At 35.3% G+C, this 19,584-nt stretch overlaps 2 long non-coding RNA genes across 2 annotated transcripts in view; both read right to left on the reverse strand.

The window, feature by feature from the left end:
• Positions 1–2,771: 2,771 nt before the first annotated feature.
• Positions 2,772–5,265, reverse strand: LOC141481024 (uncharacterized). The gene is made up of 2 exons (XR_012464702.1): positions 3,661–5,265; positions 2,772–3,572 (listed from the first exon to the last, which is right to left on the reverse strand). It is a non-coding gene; the product is annotated as an uncharacterized lncRNA (long non-coding RNA).
• Positions 5,266–18,753: 13,488 nt separating this feature from the next.
• LOC141481028 (uncharacterized) overlaps positions 18,754–19,584 on the reverse strand; it is a 338,121-nt gene continuing 337,290 nt past the window's right edge. Inside the window, exon 3 of the long non-coding RNA XR_012464705.1 lies at positions 18,754–19,030. This is a non-coding gene — a long non-coding RNA (uncharacterized lncRNA). The remainder of the gene's footprint in view (positions 19,031–19,584) is intronic.

Raw genomic sequence — 19,584 nt, forward strand, 5'->3', positions numbered from 1 at the left:
CAAGTCTCCAGAGGAGATGGATGTCGAGTTTGCGACTCCAACGGATCTCTCTGTAAATCTAGTTCAGGAGCGAGTCTACAGAGGAGATGATCCAACTGACCTCCCTGTAAATTTAATTCAGGAGCGAGAAAGCTGAAAAAGCAAATGCGCCAATGGAACCAATTAAGTCGCCCCAGAGCGCCAATTAAATTTTGTTGTGGTTTCATTATTTCATAATTTGTATTACTATTTTTCACATGTTTCTATTACTGAAAATTCTTCTGAATATTTTTTTCATACTCTCTAATTATTTGTATTTTCTTTATTTCTGGATGTAAACCTGCTGAGAATTAATATATTATTATTATTGTATCTTTTTTGAGTTATTTCAATAATTATGTAATAACATATGAAACGAAGTCGCAAAATCATGTTGACTACACCATTAATAGACAAGAAGGGTTAGACCGATTTTTGATTTGTTGGATGCGTCTATGCCGGGAATAGCAGAATAAATCTAAAAACATTCGAAACATTGAAAAGCAATTATGAAAATGGCAAAAGCAAGTTGGTTAAAACATTTGAAATTGAAGTAGGACCGATTTTCATGATTTACATTTTGTTGGGTTGAGAACAAATATCAAAAATGGAACACTTTGACGATATTCGGTTAATCAGGTTATAATACGTATTTGTCATAGTATGCGCGAAGACGTTTATGTTTGAGCGCACATGAATTATTGTTATGTCATGAAGAAAGCGAAGTCATCCACAGTGTTATTCACAATGCAGCGAGTTAAAAGATGGAATCTTTCTCAACGAAGCCGTAATGCAGTTAGATTGCAAAATATCACGAATCAGATCACCTACTGCAGATGATGAAGAAATCGCAGGAGAGAAGCGCCATGCTCAGTCTTCCCAGGCCTTCTGTTTTTGCGGATCTCCTGTTCTGATCCTCCAGCTTCTGTTCATCTATTCAACTGGGATCCAAAATATACTGATGTATAATGTATCTGTAAGATTCATTTCATACCGTTTTTATATCAATCTACTGTTTCCTGCTACAACACTAGCCGTGTTGATATGGCCCTCCTTCCTACTTCACAAACACAATTAAAAAAGGATAATGTAACATAGGTAATAACAATATAACATTGAGCAATTCTTAGACGTTACGAAGAACAGCGGGTCAGTTAGTACCTGTGAAATTGATGAAATTCCAATTATTTTAAAAACAGTGCAGCAAACAAAATATTAGCTTTGTAGAAGTTGGTGCGGAATTTCTATTTCATATTCCTGTACTATATGGGAGGTCATGTGCACCTCGATTGGAAAATCATAGCCTTAAATTACTTGTTTATTCAGGTCACCCTGTACGATGGCTTCACCAGGAAGCCTTTATGATATAGCAATATGCGTGCTGGCATACACCTAATTTATTGCGGGCTACGTGCAAACTATCCGCAGGCTCGCGTGTTCCAATCTACAATTTAATGTTAGTTTAAGTATCCTTCTTTTGATGAATACTCGCTGCTTTGCTGGGTCATAAGCCCCAACCGCTGCACTAACTTTTCTGGTGGTTTTTATTTTATTACAGCGATTTCGGTTACATTCAGAATTGTGCAATGGTTATTTCCACCGAATTACCGACCCAGATAAAACTTCTGGAACATAGGAAGCGCGAGTGATAAAACTATTCCTCTACACTCGTTGGTGAGGTCTTAATATGGCTTCAACGTAATAAGAACAGGAACATCACTCAGATATCGATGTTGGAGAAGCATAATTTTTCTTCGAATATAAAACATTATTTTGAATGTGCATGATCACCTGATTCCAACCGAGAGGTTTATAGTGGCGTCGATGAATACGTAAAAAAAGTAATCTTTGGAAATTATCAAATTTTTATTTCACTTTTTGAAATCAGGAACCTTCTGAAGCGGTGACATAATTATCTTCATTGCTGAGACAATATACATGATATTTATATTGAAAATTCAGTGTCGCATGTAATTTTCTGAAAAAACCTCAGTATAACTATGGTACTAGCGTGTTGTGATAACACTCCAGTAATATTTACCTGAAGAGTATATGATAGGTATTTTTCTATTAGCAGTCAATGTTAACGAAATGAGTTGTATAGTAATTTCAAAGATATATTAAATTGACAATTTGTCACCTCACAAACCACAAGAGGAGACTAAATCATCTGTCGGTAACAAATAAGACAGATGGGTATCCGCGGCTAAGCTAAACAGTGGAGACGGGAGTGGGTTAAACAACTTAGCAAATTTCAAATAGATCTTAATGGGCGCCAGGTAAATTTAATCCTCCAGATACCCTAAGTAACTCACAATATCAATAACTTACCAATTAATATTGGAAATAAAAGATAAAGATCCCCAATATGATTTATTCAGTAATCCTAACTTACATGGATTAACCAACAACGCTTCTAAGACAACAATGCAATATTCACACTACTACGCGATGTTCAAATGTCCATACAAGAGCGCGGTGTATCTAACCACGAATTCAATCAGCCATAAATTACGGTAGTAACGACGCTCAAAAAAAACTACAATACGTCGAGTAAAACTACCACGAAAATTGAGTAGGTGAAATCGTAAATACTAGTATCGGATGGTAAGACAAACTCGTTTGCGTCGCGTGAGCTCAGGCGTAGGCGCATCGGTGTCAATCAGCAATCGTGAAAGGAAGAATATACCTCAATTTCCGTTTCACAAATATCTATGTCAGTCAGGTATCAATAAACAAACTCTTAATCAATAAACGATAAACAAACACTATATCAAACAGGTATCAATAAACAGAAGGGCAAACAATTATTTAAATATCTCAGTATAGCACAAATTTTCAAATAAATCAATTATAACTTGCGTGCTCCTTTTGGGCCACCCGGTATATGGTGTTAGGCTACCCTGTAGTATGGCGGAGATGGATCACCCTGTAGCACCGGAGATGGATCACCCTGTAGCACCACCAAGATAGATCACCCTGTAGCACCGGTGGATCACCCTGTAGTACGGCGGAGATGGATCACCCTGTAGCACCACCAAGATAGATCACCCTGTAGGGCACGACAAGCTGGACCAGTAATGGATCACCAAATAAGATCCAGAAAGAAAATAAAGGAAAACAGGAACCCTTGACGAAGACAAAAAAAAGCAGAAAAACCCTACGGAAGAAAATTCTCAATCAGAATCAGATAAAAACAAGGTGAGATTCAACCCCCATTCAATAGGACTATTTGACTAATCAATACCCCTGGTATATTTTCATTTAGCAAAGTAGCAAGATAACAAGAGTATATTTTTGGGTGCCCTGTATAACCATATGACCCGTAAAAATCAAGAAAATTGAATGAGTGTTGAAACCTCTCTTCAATACTAATATTCATTTGAGATATAACGATGGAACCAGAAATTACTAAACTCATCAAAAACACATTTAATGGTAAAATTCTTACCCTGGCCAAGGGGTTTTCTATACGTTTCTTCGTGTGCGGTGCTCTGCACGGAAGTCCTACTGGGACTTGATGAGTGACTGAGGGCCTTCTGTTTCTTATGAATCTAGAGACGAGAAACGAAGGTTGTAGAATTGAAGAAGTGATATCATAGCTAAGATCACATGAGAGATGCGACAGTGATTCAGACATACCTAATTTCGGAAATCCTTCCACCTGGCACGAGTTCGGTAACCACCACAAATCCTCAAAAGAGCTTAAGTTTCAGACTGCAAATATCCACACCAAAATGACCAATCAGTCTTCCACTATACAATCCTGACTTGTAGAAATAATCCCCGTGAAGGATGGCACAAATACAACCAAATATATCCTACAATCAGTCTGATGGTACCCTTTGAACTCCGAACCAAGCTCACCGAAGGCTAACTTCCAAATACTAAGCGACTGCCACATCTGACAGCTAACCAGTTGTTGCCACAGTGCATCCAATCTACACTACAAGCACCAAGGGGGCGCTGTGCACAACATCATACATCTATCAATTCCTCCACAGCCACTTGAGACAATATCAACAAGTCCATAACCCATCAAAACTCCTTCTCAAAGCAATGCAACCCTAAAACAACCCTTGACAACTTGAGTAACCGATAAATCCTCCACCCGTGAACAACTGTAGAACTAGTTCGGTGTAAGTCGACGGAACGATACTACGAAAGTTCGGCAGATGTCAACCAACAGCTGTCTCTTAACCTTGTTACGAATATTTACAAAATATATTGTTCCAACCTATTTTCAACTATTTACCAATCCTTATTCATGCGATGGAATAGAAACATACAAGGTAAGTCGCCACATCCTTCCCTTTCAGTACAAATATTAGAGCATTCGTATTATTCAGATTATTTACCGAAAATATCAAACAGTATTCAGAAACCCAGAGGTAACTAATATTGTTTTTCAGGCGATATGGCTCTAATATGTCAGTAAACCTTCTGGAAGTGATGAATAACAATCTATGCAAGAAATATTCTCGGAAAGGTATAGGGAATAAGGCAGACAACGGCTGAAAAAAATGATAGGTGAAGAAAACTGAGAAACAAACAATAACAACTATTTCAACCTAGCGAGGAATTTCGGATCTCCAACGTCGATTGGCAATAGGAGAATGCGTAAGTACTGGTCAAGCAGTTAGTCAGGGAGCATACATTTATTCTTATACATTTCAGGTATGGTTTTCTATGGAACGGAAGATTCCCATTACTATGATGTTAAATGAATAAAATGAACTTGTAACTGAATTACATTGTTAATATCCTCTGAATAAAGATCTTAAAAGGTAAGGTAGTGTTTTTGAAAGGTCACATAAGAGCAGTTTGATCTAGTGCTAAATTGAAACGTAACAACTTCTTTGAAAATGTAGGTTGGGCACACTGACAAACCAGATGTGTCCCTAGCTGTGACGAAAAGTTCGTCATCAATAAATGACAATTCTGTCGATTCCATAGTAAATAAACGAACAATATCTACAATATTTACAAGTAAATTTAGACCGTTACAATCTCACTCCTGAATGATGAAACCAGCAGAACCTACTCAAAAGAATTGAAGTTGATGATCATTATGAACACCTGCACCTTCGTTTGTAGAGAACAATAAGTTCAGGCCAGTCTCAACTCACCTAATGGACTAACACGGGACTTTCAGTAAAACACGTTCAAAAAACAAACTTACTGAAAGTCCCGTTAGTCCCTACCTTCCACATACCATCTTCAGTCGTCAATCAAAAACTTTCTTATTAGTCAGTGGGCTATGCTTGAAGACTGGCCGTAAACAAATCGAAAGTAAATGGAACTTCAAACGTTCAAGCCAGTCTCTATATACCTACACAGTAGGTTTAATGGAGTGACGCCTATCAGAAAACAACTACTCTCCTGGCTAATACCACGAAGGGCGTTGGATTATATCCGACTAGATGGAGCGACATTTTGTGATGTTCGCTTCAACGTTGGAAGAGGAATGAAATACTCTGAAGGAATTCCGATTTTCAATTGTGGAATATCATTGACTTTAGGTCGATGATGGTCACTATCTTGCACTGATGAGTGGCTAATAAGCCCGAAACCGGTCTGCAAGTGTGTCCGTTTCATAATTGAAGATCGACTCTTTCAGTTGTATTGCCAATTGCATATGCAGGACATTTTCTGTGAAAATTTCTGCACTGACGCCTGTCGGATATAATCCAACGTCCTTCGTGGTATTAGCCAGGGGAGTAGTTGTTTTCTGATAGGCGTCAGTCCAGTAAACCTACTGTGTAGGTATATAGAGACTGGCTTGAACGTGTGAAGTTCCATTTACTTTAGATTTGTCAATCAAAAATCTATATATACCCACCACATTCGCCTCGGTATTTCTACGAGAAATGAAGAGAGTAAGGGAAAAACTCTCAGCACTAGTATATATGGGTCCATGAGGAGCATATTCCAAAATTATTTTGGAATATGCTCCCAAAAAAGTTATATACCAAAGTTATAGTTTTTCTGAGAACACCCTATATTTCTTATATTTTCAGATAGTAAAAAAAAATGTAGGTGCGTTACTATTATATTTCCCATTCTTAAAACTGACCGTTTCTGAGAAATTTCGAGAAATTTTAAAATACAGACCATAATTTAAAAATTGGTTTCACCCTGTAACGTGTAACGAGCTGCTCGTGATTAAATGTACTGCTAAGCTAAAAGGTCAAAGTTGACTACCACATGACATTTTTAATGCAATATTATTCCGAGTGGCGAAATAAATTGTCTCAAAATTTGGACACACATTTAATTAGACAACTTCTTAAAGTTGAATGGAACACCCCACCCCGTATTTGGTGGCGTAATTTGACGCAAAAGTGGATTCCCTTTAAAACTATATTAGGGTTCCCTATACCTATCTCTTCTGCCTTTTACACAAAAGGCGTTTTTATATTTTACTTATGAGTAATTTTTTTATCTTTAAAATGAAACACGCTTGTTTCTTAGCAAATATATTAGACTTCATAGTGGAATAAATACCAAAATTATAATATGAGGTCAATAAAATCATACATTTACGATTGCCTATAAAACCTATTCTACTATTTTTTCAATAATAGTAGGCTCTGGCCTAGATGACGTTAATTATTATTATGAAACAAAAAGTATTTGACAGTGACACAATTTGTTAATCAAACCATTATAATTGTTTTAACTGGATTAAAATTATTGTCATTTTGAAATAATGTAAAATGAGAACCCAGGAAGAACGAATTGATATAATTTTGATAATCGGTGAGTGTGAAGAAAACTGTTTATATATGCCCAAAGGTATCCTAACAGGAATTATCCTAACAAGCGTTCTTTGGAAAAGTTCTTGCAGCTTTTCCGAAGAACAGGCAGTGTATCTTATAATATGTAAGAACGGCAAAAACCGGTTACTAGAAATGAAGAAAATGAATACATAGTCACACAAGTCAACTGAAAATATATGAAACAACTGGAATAAGCAGACAGAGTATCTAAAGAATAATTAAAAATCACAAATTCCACCCGTATCGCATTCAACTACATCAACAGCTTTTTTAAGAAGATAATTAGTAAGTTAAATTAGAACAAGCGTATCACATGTTTCTTTGAATAATCATTAAGAACCTTCGAATTAGTAACATAGGAGGTAAAACGCAATAAGCCCAAGAGGCTGCAGTGCAGTGTTTTCTGGAGACTTGGACTAAATGGACAAGTCAGACAGCTCCCAAGGGACCAAAAAAAAACATAGGAGGTTCACAATAATAGATTGTAGTTTTGGCATGGTTGATTTTTCGATTTCGATTGTTCGAACGTCAGACTAAGTTGAGGGCACTGTTTTGGTCTTGATAGATTTTAGCAGAGCTTTTGATACTGTCAAATATAATCTGTTGCTTGAAATTCTACATTACATAGGACTGTCGAATAATGCTAGGAATCTCATGGCATTATACCTTCGAAGTCATAATCCAATTATTTCAGTTGATGGGCATTCCTCCAATTATATGGATTTGAAATGCGGAGAACCTCAGGGTTCCAGTTTGGGACCATTGATTTTTGCTATATATACTTCCTGCCTAGTGAAAACTCGTCAGATTTATAATTTACGACGCTTGTATGCGGATGATACTCTAATTTATTATAGTTATCATCCCAGTACAGTACTGGAGGCATGTGACCTTATAAATGAAGAACTTGAAGTTACAGAGGATCACTGTCTTAGTATCAATTGCATTAAATTTAATGTTATTCTTTTTGTCAACAGCAACACACAAGATGAGATTTCTGATAGTGTAAATATTGTAATAAAAAATGAAGTACTTCAAAACGTAAGAGAAGCCAAAAGTTTAGGTATAATATTGGACTCTAATTTAAAATTTAGAAAATACATGAATAAGCTTATTCAAAGTGCATACTTCAGTCTTGAAACTATATGGCAATAAATATTTCCTCCCTATTCATATAAAATCAAATTTCTGTGAGTCATTAATTCCGTCCATATTTGATTATGCAGATGTACCTACTCTAATGTCCATTCCTGTCGAGCCAATATCAAATAAAAATACAAAAAGTACAAAACTCATTGCTATTCGCAGAAGAGAACATATTTCACACAAACTGAAAGATAATGGTTGGCTAATAATGAGCAATAGAAGTAGATTTCATGCTGCTGTTCTTTTTCGAATAAATTATTTTCGATAAAACCCCCTCATATTTGCACAAAAAAATCATCCATCGATCCTACAATCATATATAATCTAAATGTCCGTTATAAGAGAACCCTTTCACCGCCAATCTTCAAATTAGAAATATTCAGGCGTAGTTATACTTCTCAAATATGTTCAATATACAATTAGGTCCCTACCATGTTCAAATCCTATAATTTGTGATGATTCAAGAAGGCCTATAAGAAATACTTGTTTTCAATGCAATCCTGATATACGTACGATAGAAATCAGACTAGAAATAGCTGTAATTGTTCAACATTCATTAACACACCTAGCGATATACTTAAGGTTGAGTGGAAGAAAAGTTTATGAGCTGATTTTATATATCATCTTATAAACTGAACTTTGTTTTTTGCGTTGGGGAAAATTCACATTATACAAGGTGTAACTGAATAAGTATAAATCATTCAAGGTGGTGATTCCTCATCGAAAAAAAGATAGGATCTTTCATATAAAGAAATTTCATTGGAGCATCCCTTCTTTGAGATACAGCACCTTAAAAGGGGTACATAAAATTTGTATAACAATTTTTTCCCCAGCACTAAAAAAGTCACAATATTGAAATTACCTTGACGTTTTGTACTACCAAAAAGACACTTTGCCAGAAATTTATTTGGTTTACCTCATGGTGGAAAACGCAACCCCTAAAATGTATTTCCAAAATAACTTTTTGTCTTATTATTTGTTAACCATTTGAAAATTCATTTCCGATTTTCATTTTGAACAAAAAATGGCTCTGGGGTTTTTTGCCCAAAATACCTAAACCAGTTCGCTGCAAAAAATTATTTTACGAACAACTACAGAGATACATCGTCATAAATGAGAAAATACGAAACTAATCTATCTAGTAGGTCGCTATTAGCGATAGTGACAATTAAATTGGTATGACGCTGTCAGTTTGTGAATTTTCGAAATTGAATTAATACTAATTGTGTGATTTGAAAGGGTTATATTTTTAGGAGTGATTAATTTTTTGGGAAAGAAAGTTTTTGGCTTTCTACTACTCCATCTGATACAAAAAAATGGATGAGAGAATCTTCCAAAGAAAGGAAGGAATAATCAATTTGAAAATAAATAACTCTATACATGGATGTGTAGATCATGCAAAGAAGTAACTTTCAGACACAAACTGAAAGAAAGTCCTCCTGAAACAGCTACTTTCATATAAACATTGAATTACACGAAAGAAAAAATTCTTTCGAAACAAATACTTCTATATGAACACTGAATTATACAGAAGATACTTTCCTCTATTCAGTTTGGTTATCGAACATTCGTGGAGGAATAAGAATCAGATATCATTCACATGAGTCCTACTTTGAATGAATGGTAATAAATTGTACTCACATGGAACACTGTCACCCTAACTGGTATACACGTGTATATGTATATGTCATCGATGACATAAGCAGATCAAGCTTATTCCGTGACATTCAAAATCGTAATTCATGAATGAAGTGTGTGTATTTTCTATAATGTTATCCAATTTGGTACTGAAGAGCCTTAGGGCAAGTGTCTTAAGGCGAAACACGTGTATACCAGTTAGGGTGACAGTGTTCCATGTGAGTACAATTTATTACCATTCATTCAAAGTAGAACTCATGTGAATGATATCTGATTCTTATTCCTCCACGAATGTTCGATAATCAAACTGAATAGAGGAAAGTATCTTCTGTATAATTCAGTGTTCATATAGAAGTATTTGTTTCGAAAGAATTTTTTCTTTCGTGTAATTCAATGTTTATATGAAAGTAGCTGTTTCAGGAGGACTTTCTTTCAGTTTGTGTCTGAAAGTTACTTCTTTGCATGATCTACACATCCATGTATAGAGTTATTTATTTTCAAATTGATTATTCCTTCCTTTCTTTGGAAGATTCTCTCATCCATTTTTTTGTATCAGATGGAGTAGTAGAAAGCCAAAAACTTTCTTTCCCAACTAATTGTGTGCTGTTGTTCTGTTCTTAATTTCTTACTTTAATAATTCACTTGTTATTAAAATGGCATACACAAATGAGGAAATGGCTGATATGCATTACGTTTACGGTCTGTCGCAGGGGAATGAGTTAGAAGCTTCTAGAAGATATGCTGAACATCAATGATTACGAGAATATGGTTAATTCGACAAAAGAACGCAGGATTGTGGTCGCCATCAAGAAGTACGAACATCACAGCTTGAGGAAGCAGTACTTAATTTGATTGAAGAACAACCTACTACCAGTACTAGAAAGATTGCTTCCCAGCTAAATGTTGATCATATGACAGTATTTCAAATTTTAAAGGAACAACTCTTATACCCTCACCATCTGCAACGAGTATAGCCACTGTTACCGCGAGACTTTCCGAACCGTCTTGAATTTTGCAATTAGATGCTGGAAAGGATTGAAAGAAATTGTGACTTTCTGAAGACGATAGAATTCACAGTTTTCTCTTAACGTGTGGCTCGGAGTTATTGGGGATGATTCAATGGGGCCTCATTTTCTACCTCCTCGATTAAATGGTGAGGCATACGTACAATTTTTAAGAGAAATGTATCCAGTACTGCTGGAGGAAGTTCCTTTGGGCGTCAGAAGGGATATGTTTTTCATGCATGATAGGGCTCCTGCCCATTTTAGTCAAGTAGCACGTCAGCATTTAACTGGAACAAATGCAAATCAGTAGATAGGTCGAGGAGGACCACAGAACTGGCCCGATCCCCGGATCTCAATATTCTCGATTTCTCTATTTGGGGCCATTTACAGCATTTGTTTTATCGTACTCCTGTTCGCGATGTGGAGGACTTGAGAAACCACGTGCAGGGTAATCAGAGAGACTCCAGGAATATTTGAGCGAATACGTGGCTCAATGCGCCGACATCTAGACGCATGCGTAATGTCTGAAGGTAGGCATATTGAACATTTACTATGATTTCTTCATGTTGTGTGTTTTGTTATGAATAAATTATTTTTGTTTATTACCCTTCAATCGTTTAATGAAGATACTAACTACAAAATCCAGTTCGCATTTATGATGATGTATCTCTGTAGTAGTACGTAAGTGGTGGTACATTTTTTGTTTAGAATGAAACAGGCTATCGGAAATAAATTTTTGAATGGTAAACAAATAATAAGACAAAATGTTACATTGGAAATAAATTTTAGGGGTTGCGTTTTCCACCCCTTACAACCATGGGGTAAACCAAATAAATTACTGCCTGAGTGTCTTTTTGGTAGTACAAAACGTCAGGTCAATTTCAATATTGTAACTTTCCCAGTGCTTGTGAAAAAAATTATACAAATTTTATGTACCCCCTTTAAGGGGCTGTATCTTAACAAGGGATGCTCCAATGAAGTTTCTTTATATGAAATATCCTATCTTTTTTTCGATGAGGAATCACCTCTTTGAATGTTTTACACTTATTCAGTTACACCCTGTATATGTATTCTTTTCATTCAATATTTGGAAGTAATGAAGTCGTCGTTTATTATTATATTCATTACAAATACCCTCTAACATTTTCCAAACAATTTTGTAATTAGAATATTTATGAGGAAATTCTTGCGTATAAGAACCCAACATCATACTCACACGTTACTTACGATAAAAGTAAAATAACATTAATGTTATCTGACATCTTAATTGAGAGCTTCAACGTTGTAAAACACGCTATAAATTACATAGCTTGAAGAGAACATACAGCTGAATGATTCCACCCCAACTATCGACAGATAATCGAACAAACTGAATGGCGGCGGATCGATAGTCTCTTCCCGATAAGCGATGGAATGGCCAGCTTTCGTCTGCGGAAGTTCGGTCAGCGCAAGAAGAGGCCATTAGCATATTGCATGACGGTCTGGTGGATCGTGATTCCGGGGATCCTTGCTCGTTATCCTTAATATGAGTGATTAGCAAGAAGAATGGACACGTATATCGCTTGAAGGGGCCTACCACGAAGATTTCAATGCGATTTTCGTATGAAGCGCTCGAAGTTTCCGGAAAAGATAGCTAAGGGGTCGTAGGATATTATGGACGTTGATCCGGTCGTTAATTGAAAATGTGTTTGCACTGAGAGCATGCATATAATGTATATCGTGTTTTATCAAACCATTTCCGTTAGAGTTTCAACTCTATGGTAAATTTCATTACTGCCCGTTTCGTGATTCGAGTGAAGACCGCTGCCATTTCAAATCTGTCGTTTTGTGTTCAGCTACCAAAGTGTCAGTAGCGTCTGATATTCATCTACATTAACGAAAAAAATATTGTAATGTCAAATTTGCATTCTTGGTTTGTGTAATGATAGGAGATGATTAATGAATTTCACTAGTTCGGACTTCCATTTTCTACTATATAAAAATATTTGAAATCCCTGAAACAACTAAAAAAGAAGAATTGAAAATGAATAGCTGAAAATAACAATTATACTAAGCAAAATGAAAGAGGCCATTGAATGTTTCGGCTTGCCGAGCACAATAGACACACACAGCGAGGGGAAACCAGCAAATCAGGAATAGCAGACCATGTTTGGACCCATCAACACAACATCGAGTGGTCCCAGGCTGAGATCTTGCACAGAGAGGAACATTGGTTTAGGAGAAAATTCAAAGAAGCCGCATACTTGTTGTACAACAACGTATTCAGCCAAGCCAGCGTAGAAATACGCAACATATGGAAACCCATCATCAAGCCAACTCCCGTCAAAACGGTCATCTCCCACGGAACCAGTGAAGCGGAAAATGGGAAGCGGAGATAAATGAAAGTACTCGAACGACCTATAAATAGTCATCTCTCGGAGGAATCAGTCCAGTCATCACCCGAAGACGATTATAGATACTAACAATCGAACTGTTGTGAGGTAACGTGACTTGGAATCTCTCCACTTTGTATTTTTATTTTCTTTTTTCATTTCTTTATTTTTATTCATTAAATTGTTCTATTTTTACTTGTATTTTATTTCACTATTATTTAATTTCAGGTTTATTTTGCTTAATATAATTGTCATTTTCAGCTATTCATTTTTAATTATTTTTTTTAGTTGTTTCAGGGGTTTCAAATAATTTTATATAGTAGACAATGGAAGTCCGAACTAGTGAAATTCATCATGAAACATTGTCAATCACCTTCAAACAAGAGATAATTAATGTTTATCTTTGTGTGCCCGTAAAAAAATAAAAAATAAAAGAGGGTCCAGTTTTTATATATGCCGATAACAAAACAATCAATTTGACGTCCGCAGATCTAGATGAAATTGAAAATTAAACGAAATTAGTAATCAGTGAATTCGAATGGTGGTGAAGAAACAATTATTTAATAAATAATGAAAATAATACAACATTTATTAAATTTTCAAGTAAGTGTTAACATCCTCTCCAAATAAATCTAGGTTTCAAAAAAACAGAATATACAAAATTTCTTGGAACACAACTTAACAATGAATTGTCGGATATTTCTGCATTTCTCTAAAAAAAAAACGTATTTTGCTTGAAATTGAACTTTTCAAAACATAATTCTTGGATATATGGCCTAGGACAAATAGGAGTTTGATGTAGATATTACCATTTGGGGACACTAATCAGAAATGAAAAGAATCTTTATAATGCACAAATATTTCATTAGATGACTTTCTTATCTCAAATACAGAGAATCTTTTAAGTAAACATTCCAAGACAAAAAAATTCACATAACCAAGTATTTATCTCTACAAAATATTAAGCTACGTTAATACGCTAACACGAAATGAGGAAATTCACTTTTATCAAACGAGACGGAGAAACGACTTCCACCAAGAAAAAATAATCCGTAACGAGTACAAAGATTTGCCACTTTATGCCGGGGCAAAATATTTCAACTCACTACAGAGCATCAGAAGTGAAACAAATTTTCTGAAATTCTAGAAAGAAGTCCTTCTGGTAACAGATTGATTTTACTCCCAGGAAGAGTATGAAAATAATATTTTTGTGTAACATGTGTTGTCAGTGATGATATATCAAAAATCCTGTGTAAAATGTGACGTGTTAAAAATGATGAATAAATCTTGACTTGACTGATGTATGATGACACAATAACGATCATTTACTGATATGGGAGAAAATTTTTGCCATGTATTGAGCCAACTTGAAATTTAGAGAATGCGATAAAAACACTACTAAGAGCATCCCCTATTTTTCAAGACAAAACACAAACACTACAGGAACATCTTTAAGGCTCTCTAAGATCATAAAATGAATTTTCGCCTGGGGCATACCTACAAGTCAGCAGTAACGAGGATGTACTGAAGCGGCCTACATCTTTCAAAAGTCACGTCTGAAGGAAGTTCTTATATTGTTTATTTTCTTTTTCATCACTTCTTCAGATTCGTTTGGGAACAACTGTTTAAATTTTGCAAATAAAATATCGTAACTTGAATTTATTTTCTTTTCATTCGCGTAATCTTTTGATTTTACATCCCACAGGCAGCTGTTTTCTTTATATACAACAATAAACTCTTTTCAGAACGTCTTATTTTTCATATCCATTATAATGATATGAAATATATGAAACCCTTTTCCCTGAATGATTTGCTTTAAACGATATAAAATCGTAACTGCCGCAGCAATGAGCTCCACACGTTCCAACTTGTCAACAACCCCCACCCCAGACACGACCGTTGATACGATATTTTATTGAAGCTCCGTACTGCGAACGATTCGACGACTGCATACTGCAAAACACCCAATTTGCCTACACACGTTACGATTCATCGTTACTGCGGCAGTACCAATTCATATCGTACTGCAAGCAGTACGAAAAATCGTAACGTGTGTAGGCCGTTTTTAAGTAAGGATACTCAGATCATCGCGTTTGAAGCTAACCAGATCTACTAAGTCAAGGCTATATAGACAGTCAATAGAAATGCAAAAACACAAAAATAATTGCAATCAGAAAGAAGGGGCAATTATTTATAATGAAATCTGGCCGTGAAAATTTACACTATTTAAAAGTATTTTTTCACCCATTGTGAAAATTTCACAAAAAAGTTTGCAGAACCGCTACACGTGTTTCAATATACGATAGTCCCTTAAAGCATATCCTGTCATATCCAACACATATTATGTTCATACGAACTTTTTTTATTGGAACAACATAACGGATCACTCAGACGTTTCGTAGCGTAGTTAGGAAACACCCTGTGTATGTGAATGAACATTTTTCCAAAGATTTGTGTATTGATGATATACTATAGTGGTGTTTCTGGCGGGAACTATAGGTATGACTAGGTAGGGAGGATTGTCTTTTTCTACGGTGGAACTTTATATTCGTATTATAGGTAATAAAACAGCTGTCGAATGTCAAATACGTGAGAGTCTGAGTAAATAGCATCTGAAGGATATTTTGGTTTTTAGAGATTAGCAGCCTCAGGAATCTTCCCAACAACCCTTCAGGGGACGAATAATAATATGTGTGATTGATGACTTGTTTATTTGTGGAAATTCATGATCACTTTAATGAAAAATGAATTAAAATACGTTTGTCTAGTTTCCACTAGTTATTTCATTTCTACGACTAGTTTCAGGTTTTACCCGATTATCATTATCATTGATGTGAAATTTTCATTTGTTGGTACGTTACTTTATTTTTAAATAATCTGAACTTTTGTAATATCATTCGAAGCTTTTCGCATACAAAGTTTATATGATCATTCTATTTCAGATTTGAGTCTAGATATTTCACCTTGTTTTCAGGGTGAATGATATACTGGTTTCCACATTTTGAGATATTCAGTGAGTTGAACAGAGCCTTACTGGATTTGCAGTGGAATGTTGAATAAAAAGTAATTTCTGAGATTATAGTGGATAACTTCTATTATGAACAGTTTTTATTGATGGAAAGTCAGTTTTGAAGGTATTGAATGAGGTAGGGCCCAGAACTGGTTCTCTGAGGTATACCATACTCTATCTTGAATATTACTGGAGTTCTATCCGTACACCAAAACGTTATTTTCAACACCTCGACACTTGTTTCAATAACCAAGTAATCATCTTCAAGAGGAAGATGAAACTAAATATACATACAATGTTGTCCTTATTTATACCACAGATACCTCTGTTAGGTACCAGCGTCGCAATTGTCTGGAAATGAATTTCATAGTGTTGCCACGTCCACTAGTCTGATGACTAGTGGATGAGGATGTTCAGTGAAAGACTCCATACTGCTCTATGAAGAGAAAGTACAGTATAGTTATTGTACTTCAATCTGCATCTGAAAAAAAAACAAATCCACAGGGATTCCTAGTTAACAATGCAGAGTAGAATGCCGATAGTTATGACTAGTGCATACAGACCATGTCAATTACAGTTTCACAGTAAAGAGAATTTGCTTGTGTACATACTTGCGGAAAGTCGATTGCAAGAAAAGTCACTCGGTAAAGTAACAGATGGTGAGAATGATGAGAGGCAGATGCTAAAATGACCCAAGTGATCGATATTGAGTTTTATCACAGTGTAGATTTTTTAGTCATATAAAAACAGATCCATAGTCACAAAAAGCGAGAGATGCATCACTTGTGAATCAGTAAAATATGTCATGACATTACGAATGACAGGAGTGAAACGATGATAACTATAAGAACTATAGTGAAAACGTATACTAAACAAAATAATTGAATATAATAGATTGATGGATGTAGTGGTACAAATTCATCAATGAAATTGGAAAATTAAACTTAGGAAAACATGGAAAGTTTTATTTCTCAATTTTCAAGTTCAATGTAAGAACTCCTGAAAAAAACCCAATAACATAAATCTCGGTCTGTTCTCAGAATATTGCTTACGACAGTTTCAGGAAGAACACTTGAAGGAAGTCTTCTTTACAAACACTTTTTTCTCTTCCAGAAAATAACTCTGGTTTTTTCGAATATCGTCTTGCGAAAAAAGGAAAGATGAAATTCATTCATAACACATCCCTACGCTAAAAGGAAAATACCAAAACAAAACTAGGTGTTCTCTCCAGAATAAAAATTATCCTTCTTGCTTTATAGCTGAAAAAGTTCGTGAGTTATACTCCAATTCGAAAGAAACCACGATAAAATACGGGTGTGAAGTTATCCACATCCACAAAGTACACTGAGAAAAAAATATCACATTATAATTTTTTCATTTACCGACTCTGCACACCTACCATTTTTCAATATGAATGACTGAATTAGTAAATAAACAGAATCGTCCTAGTTTATTGAACTGTCTGAAGGGGTGAAAATAGGATGGAAATATTTAAAAAAATCGTAACATGAAAAATCGACTTTATACACCTACAAAATTGAGATATGTTATTCTCGATGATCTACTCGACAGAAAAAACTTCACGTCATAGTTTTCCAGGCCGTCTGAGGGGGTGAAAATGGGGTGGAAAATTGAAAAAATCGTATCTTTGAAAATTGAATGTCTGCACCTACAAATTTGAGATATATTATCTATCATGATCTATTCGATCTATTTGAATATGATTTTTTCAAGTTTCCACCCCATTTTCACCCCCTTGGACGGCCTGGAAAACTATAACGTGAAGTTTTTCGGGTATCAGGAATAACATATCTCAATCTTCTAGGTGTACAACCCTAATTTTTGAATATATGATTTTTTCAAGTTTCCACCCCATTTTACCCCCTCAGAACGCCTGGAAAACTATGACATGAAGTTTTTTTCTGTCGAATAGATCAATATGGATAACATATCTCAAACTTGTAGGTGTACACATTCAATTTTCGAAAATACGATTTTTTCAACTTTCCACCCTATTCTCACCCCCTCAGACGGCCTGGAAAAGTATGACGAGAAGTTTTTTCTGTCGAATATATCATCGGGAATAACATATCTCAATTTTGTAGGTGTACAAAGTCCATTTTTCATGTTAAGATTTTTTAAAATATTTCCACCCTATTTTCACCCCTTCAGACAGTTTAATAAACTAGAACGGTTCTGTTTTTTCACTAATTCAGTCAATAAGCGTATCGTATTGGAAAATGGTAGGTGTGCAGTGTCGATAAATGAAAAAATAATAATGCGATATTTTTTTCTCAGTGTACTTTGTGAATGTGGATAACTTCACACCCGTCGATAAAATTCACACCAAATTCATATTTCATTTTTGGCAGGAAATAGTTAACAAATCATGGAAAATAGCAATATCATGAAAAAAATTACTATGATTCATTTCGATTCAATTCATTTTCCAGCTGATTGTTTTTCATTCACAGTAATTGATGATTAGTTCATAGCTCTATACTTTCATTGTTTCTTGGTGTTTATCCAAACTTTTTCAGTGACTCAACCTTTGTAACGTTTCCCATAAATATACAACAAAAAATTCAGTCAAACGCATCAAAAAAGTATTTGTTTCTCCTTTATATATTCTCTACATTCTTATTAAAACTACCTGTCTCTGAGAGCCACTTAAGGCAAGCGAACACAAAGAACTGGTTTTCCAATTCGCCGATAACTCAAAATTGATTTTCTTCCTGATACAAAGTATCCTCAGCGGTGAAAAGTAAATTGAAAAATGAAAATGGAAAGTTAGAAGCAGCGCGTTCGTCGCTTATTTATTAAGTTAGAGTATATTGAAGTGTCTATGTTATACACATTTTATAAGGGTACTTCCATTCTCATTTTTTGATCCTCTTTCAGCATTGGGGTGCATTTCACAAATACACAAAAGGGACTAAATCAAATTAGAAGTGTGGTACGTTTTCGTTGTTTCAACGGAATATTTTATTATAACCCTACATTCGACACCTGATCCAATTCTAACACTTGAATGCGAGGGGGAATAAATTCCTGTGGATTCTGGAAAAGAAATAAAATTAAAAGAAAAATATAGGTCATTAGAAAACTTTGAGTTTTGGAAACTATCGGAATAAGTGCCAATGAAATAGTAATAGTTGAAGAAATGGGAAAGGCACTTGAAACGCGTGTCTCGGAACACCCAACGGAAGTGATAACTCAAACTAATCTAAAGTGAAGTATTTTATATTGAAATTGTTTAACTCGCGAAAAACTTGAATTTTATGTATATTTATATTTTTTTATGCAAGGGAAGGCTATTTATTAATTAAATTAATTAACATATATTAGATATAGCTACCATAAGCCAAATGTTACTTTTATAGGATTAGGTTAGGTTGGGTCCAAAGTGAGTGGGCCTATTCGACCCTCCACCGCGACACGCAAGGGTTTATTGTGGCTCACACCCATTCTCACTCGGCCAAACAAACCCAGATTCTTAACGAAGCTGATTAGTTTATATATGGTGAGTGGTATTTCAGGTCAGATGGTGTAAGAGTACGGCTCTGCCGAACTCTAAAGACCTGATTCAGTCCCCAGCGGGGCAGGCTCTGTTA

Source organism: Leptinotarsa decemlineata, unplaced genomic scaffold (assembly GCF_025532065.1).
Source record: "Leptinotarsa decemlineata unplaced genomic scaffold, Ldec_3_MD MMD2_tig00000035_RagTag_RagTag, whole genome shotgun sequence".
Lineage (NCBI taxonomy): Eukaryota > Metazoa > Arthropoda > Insecta > Coleoptera > Chrysomelidae > Leptinotarsa > Leptinotarsa decemlineata.